A 13291-nucleotide genomic window follows, 5' to 3' on the forward strand; every position below is an offset into this window, starting at 1 on the left:
CGGCAAAGGAAGACCTTTCTCTCTGTCTCTCTCTCTCTCTCACTGTCCACTCTGCCTGTCAAAAAATAAAATTTTATATCTTACCACTTAACCAAACTCTTTTATGAGTTTCAAAAGCCTCTTAGTGGAGTCCTTTGATTCATCTATAGATAGAATCATGTTATCTGCAAACAGGGATAATTTGACTTCCTCCTTTCCAATTTGTATTCCTTCAGTTTCTTTTTCTTGCCTAATGCCTCTGGCTAAGACTTCCAGGACTATATTGAATAGCAATGGTGAAAGTGGGCATCCTTATCTGGTTCTGGATCTTAGTGGAATGCCTCCAACTTTTCACATTCAATGATATGCTGGCTATGGGTTTTTCAGAAATTGCCTTGATTATGTTACAGAATATTCCTTCTATATCTAATTTACTTAAGGTTTTCGTCATGAAAGGATGTTGTGCCTTTGGGGTCAGCACTGTGGCATAGTGGGTAAAGCCGCTGCCTGCAGTGCCATTATCCTATATGGGTGCCGGTTCGAGTACCAGCTGCTCCACTTCCGATGCAACTCTCAGCTATGGCCTGGGAAGACACTAGAAGATGGCTTAGGTCCTTGGGCCCCTACACCCACGTGGGAGACCAGAAGAAGTTCCTGGCTCCTGGCTTCAGAATGGCACAGCTCCAGCTGTTGTGGCCAATTGGCAAGTGAACCAGAGGATGGAAGACCTCCTCTCTCCCTCTCCCTCTCTCTCTCTCTCTCTCTGTGCCCCTCCTTCTCTCTGTGTAACTCTGACTTTCAAATAAATAAATAAATAAATCTTAAAAAAAACCCCAATGTTTTATTTTATCAAATGCTTTCTCTGCTTCTATTGAGATAATCTTATGGTTTTTGTTCTTCAGTTTAATGTAGTGTATCACATTTATTTGCATATGTTAAACCATCCCTGCATATCAGGGATAAATCCCACTTGGTCCTGTGACTGATCTTTCTGATGTGTTGTTGGAGTCGATTAGATAGTATTTTGTTGAGGATTTTTGCATCTATGTTCATCAGGGATATTGGTCTATGGTTCCCTTTCTCTGTGTATCTTTTTCTGGTTTTGGAAGTAAGGTGATGCTGGCCTCATAGAAGGAGTTTGGGAGGATTCTCTCCCTTTCAATTGTTTCAAGTAGGTTGAGAAGAATTGGAATTAGTTCTTCTTTTAAAGCCTGGTAGAATTTAGCAATGAAGTCATCCTAGGCTTTTCTTTGTTGGGAGGGTCTTTATTACTGATTCAGTCTCCGTCTTGGTTATTGGTCTGTTTAGGTTTTCTGTGTCTCCTTGCCTCAATTTTGGTAGATTGAATGTGTCCAGGAATCTATCCCTTTCTTCTAGATTTTCCAATTTGTTGGCATATAGCTATTTGTAATAATTCCTGATAACTTTTTATTTCTGTGGTATCAATTTTGAAACTGAAATAATTCTTAGCAATCAGTAGTGGTACACAATTTTTTTTTTTTTTTGAAAAATTTAACTAGAAGGAGAGGCTGAGAGAGAGAGAAAGAGAGAGATCTTCCATCCACTGGATCACTTCCCAAATGGTCGGGACAGCAAGAGCTGGGCCAATCTGAAGCCAGGAGCCAAGAGCAGACAGAGAGCAGTCTCATTCACTGGTTACTCCCCAAACACCTGTAGTGACTGGGGCTGGAAGTGGGAATACAATCCAAGTCCCCCATGTTGGTGGCAGGAACCCAACTACTAGAACCCCACAGTGCTCCCTCCCAGGTCTGCCTTAGCAGGAAGCTGGAGTCAGAAGACAGAGCCAGGTTTCAAACCCAGTTAATCCAGGGATGTCTTAACTGGCATCTTGGCCACTGGGCTAAACACCTGCCCCTTTTGTTTTAATTAACTGAAAAAGCACAAGCCCTGGGGAAGTCCTTCAGTGCCACATGTTCCACTGCGGGAAGATCCCATGAAAATCAGTACCATTTGAATATTTTAAAGCGGCTGCATACAAAAATATAACATCACTAACAAAAGCTCAGTGCATTGCGAAAACCAGGAGTCCTGCCTGGTGGTGTGGGTGGACAGCCATGTGGCCTCAGCAGGTGCAGCTGTGTCAGGCAGCCCACGACAACATCATCTCCAGTGGCTGTTCTTTTTCTGCAACTGTAACGGGACTGGAAGGCCATTATCCTAGGCTGCTCTCAGTATTTCTCTCTTCCTCTAGTCCACCCTTCCAGAGCTTGGGAGCAAGGAAAACGAAAGGTTATTTCTTGAGAAATCAAAGAAAAACTGAGTACTTGTGCCTGAGTGTGCTTTACACTTCAGAATGGCAAGGAATCGTGGGAAGATCCCCATTAGGTAATCCTGATGGTCGTAGGCATGGGGCTGCCAAGGGAGCTGGAACCTGTCTGTGTATCTCACAAGGAAACACTCCGGGAGCCCCTAGTCCCAGTGAGCAGCAGTCTGAGATGTCCCCAGTTTCCAAGAGTGAGAACCTAGAGCGTCACGCTGAGCACTGGGACCAGTGCTACCGCCTACCTTCAGTGCCAGGGGAAGTCGGTGCAGGCTGAGGCTGCTCAGAAAAGCACCTTGTTTTGCATTTGGAAGGTCTGTGTGCTCTTTGTTTTCAGGGCGCCTGTGAGCACTTGCCCACGTCTAGCAGAATTCCTCAGAGGCTTTGAGAAAAGAAGGAACTCTGTTTTGTGCCCAGGATTTGTGGCTTTGGTGTACTGAACTGCCTGGCCTAGCCCTCACTTTATCTCACCCCTACTGTCTCTCCCCTGTCCCCGGGGGCCATTCACCTACAGCCCCACTGTAGTAGGCTGCCCTACTTCCCTCTCTGCTCAGTGGCCCGCTCACTCCTCCCGCTATTCAATCTGGGCTCCCCTCCCACTCCTGCTGGCATTCCTCCTACCAGCGTCACCCTCCAAGAAGACTTTTGTAGCCCACACCTGTCTCTGGGTCCTCTCCACCACCACCACCCCCCGCCCCGCCCCGCTCTCCCTGTTCCCGTCAGAGTTGATCCTCACAGTGGCAGCCCAGTCGTCTCCCGGTTCCCACGGGAGCCTCTGCAGTCACTGTCGACTGTTCTTTCTCTGCAGGGAGACAAGTGCAGAGGACTCACAGCCCCCGCTGTGCTCTGCTGACCTGACACTGCTGTCAGGTGGGGAGCAAAGTGTTTTGGCCAAAGACGAAAACATATAATAGAAAAAAATATATAATAGAAGCTGCCTAAGACTTTGGCCTAGAAATGACGGAAGTCAGATTACTTTCTAGTAAGCCAGGAGTTCTGAGGGGGTATAAGCTACTGGAGAGCTAGAGGTTCACTTTGTCATTATTTCTTCTCAGCCCCTTCCCAACCCTGCTAATCCCCTGGGAAGCTGCGGGTGGCGGTGGGAGGGATGTGCATGGTGACAGCAAGCCAAACCTTTCTTCCCTTTGCCAGCATAAAGTGGCTAATGATGCAAAGAAGAATGGAACTTTCCCCCTGGGAATTGAAGACTGCTGTGACCAAGAGCCCAGCACCAGTGAGGCTAGGAGGGACACACCACACAAGGTGATTGGGAGAGAGAGGGTCTTGGTGCAGGCAGTAGAGGGCGGCAATGTACTGAGTCCTCCAAGAACAAAGCTCAGAGACAGAGATCTGCAGGCAGGAAGATGATCCAGGCGATGCTGTGGGCTCAACACCTGTGGAAGGAGGGGAAGGAAGCAGAACTGGGCAGAGGACAGCATTGGACTGAGACGAGGTCTCAGTAGCAGCCTCAGCCAGTCTTGTGAGGACCTTGGAAGCTGGATAAATTTTTGGAGTTCTCATGAGTTGGGGCCTGGATCTTTATTATTCTTTCTCAATGTGTGCTTTTGGGCGAGGCAGCTCTCTTTAGCTAAGGCAGTTCCCAAGAGGGCTGGCAGCTGAGCACTGTCGTGAAAGGGGGCCATAGAAAGCAGTGACATTAGTTTTCACTACCCTTTGAATTGGAGCACTCACAGCCAGAGCACTCAGATAAAGCAGATCGCCAGAGGACTGTGAAGAATTAACTAAGAAAACCAGGGGCCAGACCATCCTTGCCCTCACATCCCTTGTTGTCCTTGGTAATAGTGGTGCTGGTGCTGTGGTTGGAAGCAGAGTGGTTCTATGGGAATTTTAGCCCACCTGGAGTCAGAAGCACGGGACCTAGCTTTTCTTGCAAATTTCAAGAAAAATAACAGGTTATAACCTCAAAGAAGTTTTTTGACTCTATAGTATGCTGACTCCGGGAACCATTCCCTCCACCCAGATGCCTGCCATGGGCTTGCTCCAGTAAGCCATCTCTGCAACTGTCATCGCAATAAGTCGCTAGAAGCTTGGCAGGTTTTCAGGTGTGTGGAGAGTCATCTTGTGCCTGGATGTGTGTAAAGCAAATAGTCATGTCCTGATTCATTTCCCACTCTCTCCAAAGCAACCTCCCCATCGCAGGTGTAATCAAGGCCAGGGCTGGACTGATAGCCTTTAGTAATCACCAACCACTGACATCATCTGAGTTGTGTGTGTGTGTGTGTGTGTGTGTGTAAAGCAATGCTTGTTCCTGGACCCATTTGAGAATGTTCTGTCTCCTGGCTTTTCCCACATTTCTTCCACCGCACTGCCCTTGCACCCTGCCATTCTCGCTGTAATTTATTAATCTCTGTCCAGAGCAGGTGCTGCAGATAGCTTCACATGTAAGAAACTCCTTTCTGATGATATATGTTTGCTAGCCTCTGTAAGTTTTGCTTTTAAACATCACAGGCCATTATTTTGAACACCTTAAGCATTCCTGAATGATTTTGTTGGCTGCAGGTTCTGTTTCTGAGCTAGGATTCCGTGAGTTTATCTAAAAGCACACCTGCAGGTCTGAAGGGTCTTGGAGAGCGAGTCGAAGCTGGATAGTCACAGATGACATAGAAACATGAAACACTCATTGCGTACAAGCATGTACACACTCATTTCTGCTCTCCTCCTCTTCTGTTTATTCATAGAATTGCATGTCCTTCACGCATTCATGGATCACAATAGAAGAGACATCCCAGGATGACTTAACCTCATAAAGGGCAAAAACCTTGCTTAAGATGCTGGGGAAAGTTTGATCAGGTAGAGGACACAGGAGAAGCCACCCCAGTTTGGGACAGCAGCATAGTGGCTAAGAACTTGGGCTGGAGAGGTCTCAGTCCTGGTCCTCCCATAGTTGAGGCTGGAATACATCAATTAAAGTCAAGCCATTTAAGATGGATTAAAATTTCAAGTTAGCCATAAGCTGTACTTTGGAAATTTATATTCATTAAATAAAAGTTAAAAAAATTTTCAAGTTAGACTTTTTCTAAAATGAAAAAAAGCTACAAATCATGAAAATAAAATGTTATCTCATCCAATAGAAAATAGATTATAATTGCAACTATGTGCTCATTCTTAGAATGAACCAGAATAAATCTCATGTGGACTTCTTGGCATAAGTTTTAAGCTAAAATTATATGATAACGTGATACATAAGCCTTCACTCAGTGTATGGTTTTATAGCAGGGATGTTTGGGCAAACATATTAGAGAGCACCATGCATTTTTCCAGGGGTATCTCATAATCTGTTAACACTTAAATCATTGTTGTTTGAAACCCACATCCTGTTACTGTCCTGGTTGATTTTTCTTCCCCAACAGTTAGCTGTTTTACCTTGTTTGTCCATGGTTTCTCAAGCATTTCCAGCAATACTTCAACACTTTCATCAACTTCATAGACCCTCTCATCTTTTGAAATAGTCATAAAAGTTATTTATAATCAATTTGCATTTTATTTGTGCTGCACTGTTTTTTTTCTTTTCATTTTGAAATAATTTTGGATTTATGAGGGCACTTCAAAAAGTTTGTGGAAAATGGAATTAAAAGATAAATTTATTTTTGGTGCAAGAAAAAATTTTGAAATCCATGCATATAAGAGGTTTATGAAAACTTCTTATGAAAATACTATGCATACATTTGAAAATTTTTTGCACCAAGCTAAACTTATTTTTAAAAAATATTTTATTTGTTTGAAAGACACAGAGACAGAAAGAGAGAGGGAGAGAGTCCCAGACCTCCCATCTACTGGTTCACTCTCTAAATACCCACAATAGCCAGGATGGGGCAAGGTCTAAGCTAGGACCCTGGAACTCCATCTGGGCCCCCCACATAGGAATCAGGCACCAAAGTACTTGAGCAGTCACCTGCAGCCTCCTAGGGTGCACATTAACAGCAAGTCAGAATTGGGAGTGGAGTCAGAACTTGAACCCAAGCACAAGGATTGGGATGTGGGTTTCCCAAGCAGCATCTTAACTTACCTTTTAATTCAATTTTCCAAGAGCTTTTTAAAGTTTCCTCATATGAAAAAAAAGAATCTGTAAAAACAAGAGAGTTCCTATATACCTTTCACCCAGATGTCCCAAATATTAACTTACATCACCAGAGAACAGTCATCAAAACCAGGAAAAAAAATTGACAAATAACTTTCAAAAAAATTTAAAAATTATTATTTGAGAGGCAGACAGAGACAGAGACAAAACAGAGAGAGTTCCCATCTGCTGGTTGACTGCCCAAACACCCACAATGGCCGGGATCAGGCTTCTGGTCCAAAGCCAGCAGCCAAGAAATCAAAGTAGGTCTCTCACGTGAGTGGCAGGGACCCGACCACTTGAGCCACCACTGCTGCCTCCCAGCGTGTGTGTTAGTAAGAAGCTGGAGTCTGGAGCAGAGCCTAGACTCGCACCCAGGCGCTCCAGTATGGGATGCGGTGTCTTAAAAGGTAAGCCAAGCACCTGTTCCGACCCACTAAGCTACAGACCTTACGCAGATGGCAAAGGTTTTCTCTTCTGGGTGCTGCTCTGAGATCCCACATTGCACTGAGTCGTGTCTTCTTTATCTCCCCCAATCTGTGGCAGTTCCTTCATCTCTCCTCCTCCTTCACTGCCGTGGCATTTTGCCAAAGTTCTGGCCAATAATTTTATGCACTCTCAATTTGGGTGTTTCTGGTTGTTCTCTGGAATGGACTGAGTTGACAGAGTTTCGGTGGGCCCCCAGGAGTGATATGGCATCCTCCTCCTCTGTGCACCCCATCAGGGGTGCACGATGCTAAAGTGTCCTGCCACTGTGTTAACTTGCATCACTTAGACTGTGTCTGCTGGGTTTCCTCTACTGTAAAATTGCTGTTTTTCCCTTTGGAATTCACTAATAATTTGGAAGAGATGGTTTCAGGGAATAGAAGATGTAAATATCCTGTTTGCCTCCCAATTTTTGTTCTGTAATTAGTATAGAAGGAATGATGGAAATGGAAAAAAAATCACGGTTTGTCAAACATCACTGTATCTGTTGCATGTACTCATAGGTGGAACTTGCCTGTGATAATCATTACTATGAGGTTTGACAAATGGTGATTTTTCTATTTCTCCCATTCCTTCTACATTTATTCACTGGGATTTGGATTTTCAAGGCTTAGTACCAAAGTCATATAATATCTCATTAGTAGCTTTTAGATTGACTTCATATTACATGGCAATTTTTTTGAAGATTTATTTATTTATTTGAAAGGCAGAGTTACAGAGAGGCAGAGGCAGAGGTCTTCCACCCACTGGTTCACTCCCCACATGGCCACAATGGCTGGAGCTGGGCCGATCTAAAGCCAGGGGCCAGGAGCTTCTCCTAGCTCGCCCACATGGGTGCAGGGGCCCAAGCACTTGGGCCATCTTCTACTGCTTTCTCAGGCCATTAGCAGGAAGCTAGATTGGAAGAGGAGCAGCTGGGTCTCAAATTGGTGCCCATTTGATCCTGGCACTACAGGTGGTCACTTTACTAACCACTATGTCACAGTGCCAGCCCCACATGGCAATTTTTAAGATATAACTAGATTGGGGCCAGTGTTGTGGCATAGCAGGTAAAGCTGTGGCCTGCAATGCTAGCATTCCCTATGGGTGCTGGTTTGTGTCCTAGTTGCACCTCTTCTGATCCAGCTCCCTGCTAATGGCCTGGTCAAAGCAGTGGAGGATGACCCCCATGCCAGAGCCCCTGCTACCCACAAGGGAGACCTGGATGACACTCCTGACTCCTGGCTTCAGCTCTGCTCAGCACTGACTTGGGAGTGAACCAGCAGATGGAAGATCTCTCTATGGGGCTGGCGCTGTGGCTCACTTGGTTAATCCTCCGCCTGCGGTGCCAGCATCCCATATGGGCGCCGGGTTCTAGTCCTGCTTGCTCCTCTTCCAGTCCAGCTCTCTGCTGTGGCCTGGGAAGGCATTAAAAGATGGCCCAAGTGCTTGGGCTGCTGCATCCGCATGGGAGACCAGGAGGAAGCACCTGGCTCCTGGCTTCAGATCGGCGCAGTGCCAGCCGTAGCGGCCATTTGGGAGTGAACCAATGGAAGGAAGACCTTTCTCTCTGTCTCTCTCTCACTGTCTATAACTCTACCTGTCAAAAAAAAAAATCTCTCTGTCTCTATCACTTTCTCTCTCTCTAGCTCTTCCTTTCAAAATAAATAAATAAATCTTTAAAAAGGAAAAAAGATAATATATAGAAAACACGTTATAGCTTATAATGCAGCTACTGAAAAACTCAGAATTACATATGTACCCCACATTTGTGGCTCATATTACAGTCCTATAGGACAATACTATGCTATGGACCCAGACGATAAACTCTTCCGTCTATCTCTTAGGATTATTGTGGGAGTTAAATGAGAATGTTCTATAAAGCATTAGGCATAGTATCTAACATTCTTTGAGTGCTCAACAAAATCAGCTATTATTACAGAGATGTGAAAAGATAGTTATTCTTATGACCTCTTGACTGTTCTCAGGGACACTGAAGTGTTTTCATTAAGAATTTCAGGACTTCCCTCAGAGAGAGACTGCTGGAGACCCTGAGCCCCTTCTCAGACCTTGGAGAGCCTGTGATTTAGCTGAGAGCCGGGAGTTAAAGCCAAGGCTTGCTTAATGGAAAATTGGGTGAGCCACTGATTTCAATGGGAAGAGGAAGAAGATGGGAGAGGAGAGAGGAGGGTGTTCAGTTAGGGAGCCTGTGAGGAGGCAGAGATGCATTTGCCCCCTGGGATAGATGCCCTGGTGAAGCCCTGTGTGATACGTGGAGCATCACACTGGGCCAGCCTTCCGCCTTAGCAGTGGCAGATGTCTGCTTGACAGTCAGCTCCTCCTTCTGCATCAGTCCTGCTGGTAAGGCCGCCTGGTGCTCCTGCGGATTCGTGAGCAGAACTGATGATCTCACCGAGCTGAACCCATGGCAGAGTGTCCTTTTCCAGGTACAGCATCCCAGGTATATCCTCTTCCTGACGACAGCTAGGACACAAGCCAGATTCCCTTGATCTCATGATTGGCAGCGCTAGCGAAGCTTCTCCAGGAGCTGTTCTTTCACTGTAGAAGTTGTTTGGGCTTCAGGCAAAAAAATATTAAAAAACCATGGGATGATGAGCCCTTCAGATGTGTCTATCCAAATGTACAAGGGTAATTATTGAAACAATTTTACTCAACCACTTATATAGTCTTTACCACATCCTAGGCATTGTTCGAAGGGCTTTCTTTATAATAACTCAGTTAATATCCATGTCAATTCTACCAGGTTAATATTATCTTTATTTCTGTTTTACTGAAACAGAGGCACCAAGCAGTTATTTTCCCAAGATCATACACCTAGTTAGTGTCAGGTCTGGGATTTGAACCCAGCGAGTCTGGCTTCAGCTCATATAGCCTCTCTGTGGGAGCTGCCTCCTGATCAAAAATGGAGCTAATGCAGCATGAGTTTTGCATTTGAGGTTTCTAAATGAAGGTTTATAGAGATTTTTGCTCACCTTCTTTGGTAATTGTTCCCCTTTGGGCCAATGAGCAGACTCCATTTTTCAGAAGGGGAAACTGAGTGATGGTTTGTCTAATTTACTTGAAGCCTTGGGCAGCAATTTTTTTAAGGACGATTCCTTCATTAAGCAGTTAGAGGATCTTCCACACTGGCTGTCCCTGGGTTCTGGAGAGTGAAAAACAGCTGGCTGTCACGTCTCCCTAGTCCTTGAGTTGTCTGTATTTTGTGTGTTGTCATTTGCTAAAGATACGACAATGTGCTCTTTGCTTGGGTTTGCAGCTAGGAGACCTGTGTGTGTTTTCCCACCTCCCCCAGGAATGCAACCAGAAAAAGCAATGGCATCCAGGAGCCATCTGGGAATGCTTCCCAGCCCTGCTCTAAATCGGGGCCCAGAGCCAGCTGTACATGCGTGAGCTTCAGAGTTCACCTGGGTAAGATTCATTGCAGAGGGCTTGATCAACAAGAGTGATTTATCTGCAGTCCCAGCTGTCCAGGTTCTGGTAGGCAGCCTTCTGCGAAGGATGTAGCCAAGATGTGGGTCTGAGTTGGGTAATTAAGACTCCAAGCTGAGAAGCAGCTTTGAATGCCACAGTCAAGCTCTAGAAGTGTGGATACGTCTCTCCTTTGATTGCTTCCAGACTCTGAGTGCCTATCTGAGAAATGAGAGAAATATCACCTGAGTTCATGGGACATCAACCAAGCTTGGAAACTTACTTACGGATAGCAGAGAGATTCTACAGAAGCATGCAACAACTCTTGAAATAGTTCCATCGTATTTATTTAAGCAAGGAAATTATATGAGTCAGGGTCCTATCAGAACCACAGCATACTCAAGCAGGAATACCTGAGCAAAGTGTAGTTGACAAAGGTGTGGACAAGATAAGGGAGACCAAAAGTGATCATGAAACATGCCAAGGTTAGCAAGAGCAGGGAGCTGTAGCTACCCCAGGTCAGGACAAGCAGGAGCGAGGAGTACCTTCAGAGAGAAGGCCCCATGAGAGTAGCAGATTAGAGACTGGTAGGAGCTATGACCACAGGTAGAAGAGCAGAGTCTCTGTCAACACATAGCCCAGAGGAGGAGTTGGGGGTAGGGGGAGAGAATTCCCTTCTCCATGCTCTCTTCCTGCCTCCCGTCTCCAGCCAGGTGTACCCATTGGTCAAACCCAACCAGGAGGCAGAAGGAACAGGGGCATAGTAGGAAGTCAACCTCCAGAGGCACAGAGCAGGTGCAGGTGGATCTGGAGGGCAACAAGGACCATCCAGTGAGGAACACATTAGTGATTTGGGGATTCTGGGATTTAAAACCTTGGCTTCTTAAAGGTCTCACACACTATGAAAACTTCAACATTCTTGCTATAGACAATCAAACAAAATAAATCAATTGAGAAACAATTCATGCTACATGTTGTAAGACTAAAATACATTTTAGGTACTCTCTTTGCTGCCAAATCAAGAAATCCAGAAGTAATTTAAATTAAGAGCATTACAACAATGATAAATGTTATCTGCCCTTTGTTAGTGCCAGGCAAGTAGATAAACGGCATGTGTGTATTTCCTTCCACCATCCTCATCACAACCCTATGATGTCACTAATCATTCATTCAACAAATGTTTTCTGAGTATCTGTCATGCACCAAACACTGTCAAGAACTGAAGATTACTTTTCTAAGAGTTTCTATCATGAGACTTGCAAAAAGGCAAATATTCAACAAATAATTTTATGAGGAATTGAAACAGTTGAGGTGAGTGCTTTAGAATAAAAGCAGGCTGGCGCCGTGGCTCACTAGGCTAATCCTCTGCCTTGCGGCGCCGGCACTCCGGGTTCTAGTGCCCGTCGGGGTGCCGGATTCTGTCCCGGTTGCCTCTCTTCCAGGCCAGCTCTCTGCTGTGGCCAGGGAGTGCAGTGGAGGATGGCCCAAGTGCTTGGGCCCTGCACCCCATGGGAGACCAGGAGAAGTACCTGGCTCCTGCCATCAGATCAGCGCGGTGCGCCGGCCGCAGCACGCTGGCTACGGCGGCCATTGGAGGGTGAACCAACGGCAAAGGAAGACCTTTCTCTCTGTCTCTCTCTCTCACTGTCCACTCTGCCTGTCAAAAAAAAAAAAAAAAAGAATAAAAGCACATGAGCCATGAAACGGATCACCTAACAATCTGGGAGAAAGTGAAGGCTTCCTGGAGGAGGTGAATGACAGCAGACTCCTGAAGAATAAGGAACTGGATAAGGGGCAGACCAAGGGAGAAAAAGCCTCCAAGAGAAAGGAAACAAAACTTCCCAAATGTGCAGGAACAAAAAAGCATTAGGCTATGGCGTGTGTTGCGGCACAGTAGATTAAGTTGCTGCTTGGGACACCTGCATCCTATATCAGAGTGCCTCATTCGAGCCCTGGCTACTCTGCTTCCAATCCAGCTCCCTGCTATGCACCTGGGAGACAGCAGATTATGGTCTTGAGTACATGAATCCTTGTCACCCACATGGGAGAATGAGACGGAACTCGCGGCTCCTGACTTTGGCCTGACCCAGCCCTGGCTATTGCAGATATTTGGGGAGGGAATGAGCAGATGAAACATCTCTGTGTATGTGGGTGTCTCTCTCTGTCTCTCCCCCTACTCTGTCAGTCTGCCTTTCAAATAAGTAAATAAATAAATCTTTTTAAAAACAGAAAAAGAGCATGGGGGCACTGAGCCAACAGAAAGGCAGATACCATCGTTGGGTTTGGTGAGTGAGGGGTAGAGTATATGAGGGTATTTCAGAACATTCCTAGAGAGTGGCATTAAAAGACAAATTCATTCCTTGCATACAGGTATCTTCAGAAAGTTCATGTGTGTTATGAAAAAGCTATGCAGGGATTTCAGTATTTTTCGCATCAAATAAACTTTATTTTTCTACAAACTTTGTGAAGTACCTTGTACAAGCTGAGAGTAGGGAGGTAGATGGGGCTCCTCATTCAAGGCCACAAAGACTGGACCCGGGACTCTGTGTTTTATCCCAAGCATAATGTTTGTTCCTGGAGTTTTTCAAGCAGAGATGTTTCAAAAACACAACCAGCGCTGCTAGGGAGAATGCATCTGAGAACAGAGACTGGGGCTTGGGGCAGGGTGCACTCAGGAAGGATTTTTTTAAAAAGATTAATTAATTAATTAATTTGAAAGGTAGAGTTAGAGGCAGAAATAGAGAGCAAGAGAGAGACCTGTTTTTAAAACTTTATTTTCATTTTATTTGAGGACAGAGAGATAAAGACAAACTCAGAAACTCAAAGAGAGCTCTTCCATCTGTGGGTTCACTCCCCAAATCCAGGTCTAGGCCAAGAAGAAACCAGGAGCCTGGATCACAATCCAGGTCTCCCAGGCGGGTTGCAGGGATCCATCCACTTGAGTCATCACACGCTGCCTTCCAGGGTGCACATTAGCAGGAAACTGGAATCAGAAGTGGAGCTGGAACTTGAACCTACGCATCCCAACATGGATTGTGGGTGTCCCATGTAGCCTCTTG

Source organism: Oryctolagus cuniculus, chromosome 14 (assembly GCF_051225735.1).
Source record: "Oryctolagus cuniculus isolate XC-2025 breed Fujian yellow rabbit chromosome 14, ASM5122573v1, whole genome shotgun sequence".
Classification (NCBI taxonomy): domain Eukaryota; kingdom Metazoa; phylum Chordata; class Mammalia; order Lagomorpha; family Leporidae; genus Oryctolagus; species Oryctolagus cuniculus.